Source organism: Tigriopus californicus, chromosome 10 (assembly GCF_007210705.1).
Source record: "Tigriopus californicus strain San Diego chromosome 10, Tcal_SD_v2.1, whole genome shotgun sequence".
NCBI classification, from domain to species: Eukaryota; Metazoa; Arthropoda; class Copepoda; order Harpacticoida; family Harpacticidae; genus Tigriopus; species Tigriopus californicus.
This window is the reverse complement of record NC_081449.1, coordinates 2,766,268-2,772,820: the sequence shown is the minus strand read 5'-3', so window position 1 is coordinate 2,772,820 and position 6,553 is coordinate 2,766,268.

Genomic DNA, 6,553 nt, shown 5'->3' with positions numbered 1-6,553 from the left:
GCGCTATGTCATGCTTGTTTTCGTTATCCCTGCTTCAATTTGTTTTTCGTAAGATTGGTCACGAAATTCTGGAATATGGACTGTGAGCGAGCTTCCCGTCAAATCGGCCTAATCTTGGTCTCAACAAATCTGAATGATAAAATGAGAAATGTAGATTTCTTCAATTGAAGGCAAGCCATTTTTATACTATTCAATTGGAAAGTGGTTTGTTTCAAAGTTATGTTGTTAAAAGCTTATGTAGCTGACCAAGAACAAGCCAAAAATTTAATTTTTATGTAGTGTTTACTATATAGCTTTGGACATATCTCCTGAGTTCCCTAAGCACAGTTTTGGTCTTAAATTTGGCCAAGCTCATCTATTCAACCAGATCTTGTGGTGGTACTTATGAAGTACTTATTTGGAATACAGTGAATGGTAAGTGGATAATAAATTTTAGTATCCGTTCGCAGTCCACATCTCAAGAAGTCCTTGAATTATCATATATAAGATTACCATCCACCATTGATTTAGCTTTTTCTCGAGAAGTCCGTGAATTGGTTTATACAACGGCTACCTAATGTTGATGTTACATATACGCTTGTCTTATATCTTTGGCTGGTATGATAATTACTACAAATTTAGGAAATTCTTTGTACATGGTGCACTTATTTCTAAGGAGTGAGAATGCCGACGATGATACGCGTACATGTCATATAGAAGTGTTACTCAGACAATTTTTATCGTCAGGTGTCAAGCTATGTGAAATATTTACGGTAGACTCCTTCGTAAACCAGACCCATCGTACTGTAAAAAGAGTGATTCCTGGGAGCTCACTCTTGCTACAACGTTAGTAAATTTCGCTACATTTTACTTTTGCTTAATATTAAGTGTTCTAAAACAGGACCAAGAGTGAGTTAACAAATGCTTGGATAAGTCGATAACTTTGAGTTTCATTTAATGATAGACATACGGAGCGATCTTTGATATGCGAATGCAAGTAAGTCAGAAAAACACCACTTACTCCAAGTTGTCAAAGGATGTTTTATATTTGATTTCATTATCCCGGACAAAGAAATGAGATGGTCTAATCAGACTGGAACAAGATGGAATAAACGTGTGGTGGTCAAATGTTTACGATCACGAGAATCAGACCAAAAATGTTTTTACACAAAATTTTTTTTTCACATATTTTGGGGCCAAAAAAATATTTTATTCATTTTCATTTTTTGGACCTTTTTTTTTCTTCCTGTGATGATACGTAACAAAGAGAAAGATGACTTCTGAGAACAAGGGCTTTATTTAGCTGCGGATCAAATAGGACCCCAATCTAATCATTAATTGAGCAAAAGTGCCCTCAGCAATAGCACTAGGCTCTCGAAAAGAATCAATTGTATACTGTACCATAACATCGGAATCACTTAAAAAGTGTCGTCATGTCAAGCATTGCAATAAAGAAGATTTAATTTCTTGTCAATAAAATAACGAAGCTCAATAGATCGCCCAGTATATGAAACTGTTTTCCTAAAATTTGGCAACAGAAAAAGGCAATAAACAGGACTAACAATGACCTTTAGGCCATGGCATCAACGTTTTCGCACTTCATCATCTTTATTCGTTTATTCCCGTACATTTTTTTCTTTTTTTCGACTTTTTGGCACTTGCTATTTTTTTGCATTCTTTTTCGCTTATTTTCCAACTTTTAGTCATTTTTGCCCAAATAACCAAAAGCAGCCAACTGTTTTTTTTCAAGGTCTACTAATCAGAAGGCAGCATGGACATGGCAAGAATTTGCTTCTTAGGGATAGCAGGTTCAATTACCGGTGCTTGAAAGTATTATAATGTAATAATCTTTTTCATCTGTGTGTTGCTCGATATGAAAGGCAAAAATAGCTCCCCCCCCCTCGAACGTGTTGTTGTTGTTGCCTATGTTTTGTAAAGTTTAAGTTTAGGTTAAGGTTAAGTTTTAGGAAAGGATAAGTTTATTTGCAAATGTTAGTGTAAATTTATTTGTTTTTTAATGCAAATTTGTTGTCAACAAAGACCATATTTATCTGCAAGTTTTGGCTGGCCCTAGTTTTTATGCTAGGAAAAGTAAACGGGACAGAAACAACAAACCGGCACGTTTTCGGTTATCATAAAATCAACATTTTTGGGTTGCTTTAAGCAACATAAAAATGACATATTTGGACCAAAAATCCAACATATTTTGTCGGAGCCTAATGATCTAATGAACCATTGGAGATGGTTGTAGCGCAGTTGACTAATGCATGACCAAGTTGAACTCGAGTATATTAATGTCGATATCCAATGAGACATGCATCTCGCAATAAAGAGTTTAAAAAAAAAGATCACTAACATATCTTCATAAGTTCATAAACATCAAATGTACACCAAGAATATTGAGAATATGTGAGTCTCACTTGCAGATATACCGAAAAATTGAACTCATAAAAACTATCCCAAATTGTAGAAAGATGGAAGAGTCTCCCCTCCTCCCCTTCTCTTAATTTTTTTACATGTTAATGTTACAAATGCAATGAAATCGCAGAAAAATATCTGATGTGCATATTTTCCCTCTTGAGTTATGAGCCCACGCTCAGCGCAATTTTTCGTTAGCTCGGAGATATTGCCAACTCTTGGGCAAGATAATGGGCTCCATATGCACGAAGAAAGAAAATGTTGGCTGGTTTGGTGTGTACTTTGAATATTGACTGTTCAATGATGTCTCCCTCGAAATGTGTCAAGGAGTAAACCAGTGTCCAAACGAATTAGACCAAGCATCACTTGAACCGATAGAGACTCAATAAGGGTTGGTGGGCTTTTGAAATTTTTTTTTGTTTTTTGTGGATCAACCCATTTGAAAGATAATTTGTTCGGTCAGACGTGATCGCCCAAAGAGAGCTTAAAGTAGAGGAGTGAACACGGGCGGAGTTAGGCTCCTCGGACATTTCATCAATGTTCTTTGAAGGATTTCTCATAGGAAAAATGGCAGGATAACATCAGTTTTTATACATCTACTATTGTGTGCTTAAAATAATCGGAAATATATATCTGTTTTATTTTAACGGATTCGTTCGCATTTGCCTTGGAACGACAAATCAGAGAAAGCTATTTTTATCCTCTTAAAGACAATCCAATGTGAATGAGAGTTTTGGATACATTCATATAATCTGTATTTCATTAATACCTGCTCTCGTTAAAAAAAGGTGATAATGTGTTAAAAAAACAACGATTAGTGGATTGCTGTTTTTCTTTAAAGAAATGATTTTTTGAATTGTTAATTGTATAAAGTATTTTCACAGTCCCAAAATCTTCTGTGGCACTATACGTAGATCGTTTCCGTTGGATTTGGTTCTTGGTTATTTTCGTCTACTTCATAACTCAAACCGTCTACCATGGCTTTTTTGATCCAGGTAAACCTATTATTTAAAAGCCACGCTTCAGGTCTTTGCATTAAAGAGTCCTCTGGCCATATTCAGTATCAACAAAGCCATTATTTCTAGATCAACCCACCCAATCAGCAATTAAAGTGAAATAATAATTCATGCCGCTTGTCTGTCCGAGAAAAAAANGAAAATTCAGGCAACGGAGAAAAGAAGGCAAAAGGGCCTCTTCTCTCTCTTTCAGAAGTCAGTTGTGCTCTTGGAGTTGAAGCGAGAAGATCTCATTCGAGTTTTGGTGGAGGAAAGCCAGAACGACGAAAACCAACGGGATCGAACCCTACACATCGCTGCTAGCGATCTTGTGTTTCTTTTTTTTCGCTTCGTCAAGCGAGATTTCCCATCAAGATCTTCGGGAAATATTCTCAGGATTATTGAAAAGAAAACCCTGCTGTACCGTACATCCGCTTTGGCATGAATTGCATTCCATCAACCTACAACCGTAGTCACGACAACCACCGAACATAGCCGTAGAACACAAAAACACTTTGATGCATGCTTGTCTAACCTAAATAGGTCTTCTGCAGATTGGTCATCGTGGTTCGATCTAGAAGACGATTGGTTTCCAGAGGACAAAGCCACTTTGGAATCTCTCTGGAATGGGTGGTGTGGCACTTCTCGTCGTTGAGCTCTCTGATTTGTCCCAATTTCGAATCCACCCGATGGCCAGTAACTCAATTTGACCACAGAGAAGGAAGGCAATACGGAAGGCTGATCCCGCTATGAAAGATTAACTCTAATTGAGACAGACCTCAATCACTCAGAGCCACTTTTGAGTCGTTAACCACGGTTAGTTAAACAGTTTCCATGACTACTGTTTCAATTCCAGGGAACTGGTGATTAAACGTAATCCCGCAAGCATCTGCACCCTCAGAATAGAGTGCCATTTTTTTAAAGTAACATTCATCGGGTGCATGTATTGTATATCCCATCATTTGAAAAGAGGTAAAGTTTTTGAGATCTCTTTGACCACACAAAAAAATCTTCAAAAGAAAATCCTTTCACTCTTCTAAGCTATCCTTACTTCATTTGAGAAACTCAGTCAGGTTTAAGAGAATATTTCAAACCACATTCAGATAATATGGTTTCGAAAAAGTGAAGCAGCCGGACGACATCCACACATATCACATTGAGCGACGATTTCCTCCGCTTTGAATAGAAGATTTCATCTGAAAGTTGAGCTTTCTCCAGGATCGTCCGATGCATTCGATGAAAATGGATGGCCAATATGCGTTGTTGACCATATCAACCATGTCTTCACCACAATAATACATTATCCTCGACGTCGCTTTCTTTCAAAGGAGCGAGACCATTGGCATCAAACCAGAGCTCGTCAAGTTGGGAAACGATGCTGGATGGAGGAAAGTCAATCTGGCGATGACGACTCCAATGAAGAAGGAACGGCTCAGATGGATGAATGTCCTGACTCTTCAAGCACACCCAGAGAGGTGAGTTTGGTAAAGCGACAACAATGGCAGATTAATGAAGGTTTCACTCTCCGTTAGACTTCTTAGCGTTTCGCAGAAAACCTGCTCCCGCCCTCATTTAGACGTCTTTTTCAGAGGTCCACGGAGCATCATTACAAGAGCCTTAGTGGGTTAATTGCAACGACAACGTGAGAGTTGATCGTCTGGCAGATGAAGTGTATCACAATCCACGTCGTTCAGGAGTGAGTGCGTAGCGTGCGTGTGTGTGTGTGTGCATATAATACAACAACGTTGAACCCACCGCCAAGCCAATGTCTCACTATCTGTCCATCTTGCCGGGTTTACTAAATCTATTTTCTCTTGACAAAAGAGTGATTCCCCCCCACTTCCACCAACAACTTTTACTTTTTTTGTGGCCAATGTCCGAGAGAAAAAGGAAAATCTTTGACAATTTGTGGAAACAAACTCCTTTGAGAGAACTAAGACTAATCGATCGATGCTTCTTGCGTTGCATGTAACAAACATGAGGAACAGCTGCGAGTTCGGTTGAAAAACCCCACCCCGAAATCTTCTCATGGTTTTTTTGCCGGTAAATTTGGAATGAATTCTTGAAGCAGAAGGGAAGTGGAACAAACCAAGTGCTTGTGGTTGGTTGGAATTGTCCATGGAAGATGCTGATGCTGGGATTGAATGCATCATCCCTGTCGAAAAGATGTCCCGTGATGCATTGATCTGGCGAATTGTTCACAATCCGAAATGAGGACGAATATGCAACGGGAAACGCCTTAATCTAGTTCATCTCGTGTCTTCATCAAACAAGGCGAGGGCAACGAAAGTAACCACCGGTAGCACTGACGATATGTATCACCGTGTGAAACGAAGTAATAGCTTTGGAGTTTCTACTCCCAGAACCTTTGTCCTTCATCTTTGGCAAGCATCTCGGGTTCTCAAGGAGGGATCCTTGACTGATTTTCTCGCACACATGACGCTACTACGAGTAAGACTTGATCCTCGTTGCTGCTTCAATTCCCCTTGGATGAATTAATCTTGGGGTGGAATCAGACGAAAGACAGGGAGGGAGCAACGAAATCGCTCTCGCCGAATTAGACTCAACCAGACAACCACGGATGGTTGAAGGTTCGTCCGGACAACCTATGTCCGTATGAATGTTATGTACTACGGTAGGTACGCGTAGTAGGTATGAGGTGATTGCACAGTGGCATTGCTTGCTACCCACTCTCTGGCATGTCCGTATGTCTCGCTTGGATCCCCACCTCAGCCCGACTGAGTGATTGAGTGAGTGGGGCCTGCTCTTCTTGTTCTTCTTCTTGACTCCCGTTGCTGATAACTGAATAAACCAGGGGGAGAAACTCGGGAAAAGATTCACTCGTGGCGACAACAGAGGGAAAATTCAGGCAACGGAGAAAAGAAGGCAAAAGGGCCTCTTCTCTCTCTTTCAGAAGTCAGTTGTGCTCTTGGAGTTGAAGCGAGAAGATCTCATTCGAGTTTTGGTGGAGGAAAGCCAGAACGACGAAAACCAACGGGATCGAACCCTACACATCGCTGCTAGCGATCTTGTGTTTCTTTTTTTTTCGCTTCGTCGAGCGAGATTTCCCATCAAGATCTTCGGGAAATATTCTCAGGATTATTGAAAAGAAAACGATCTTCGTGATTCGGATTGAAAGTGAAAGACAGGCACGAGGCTAA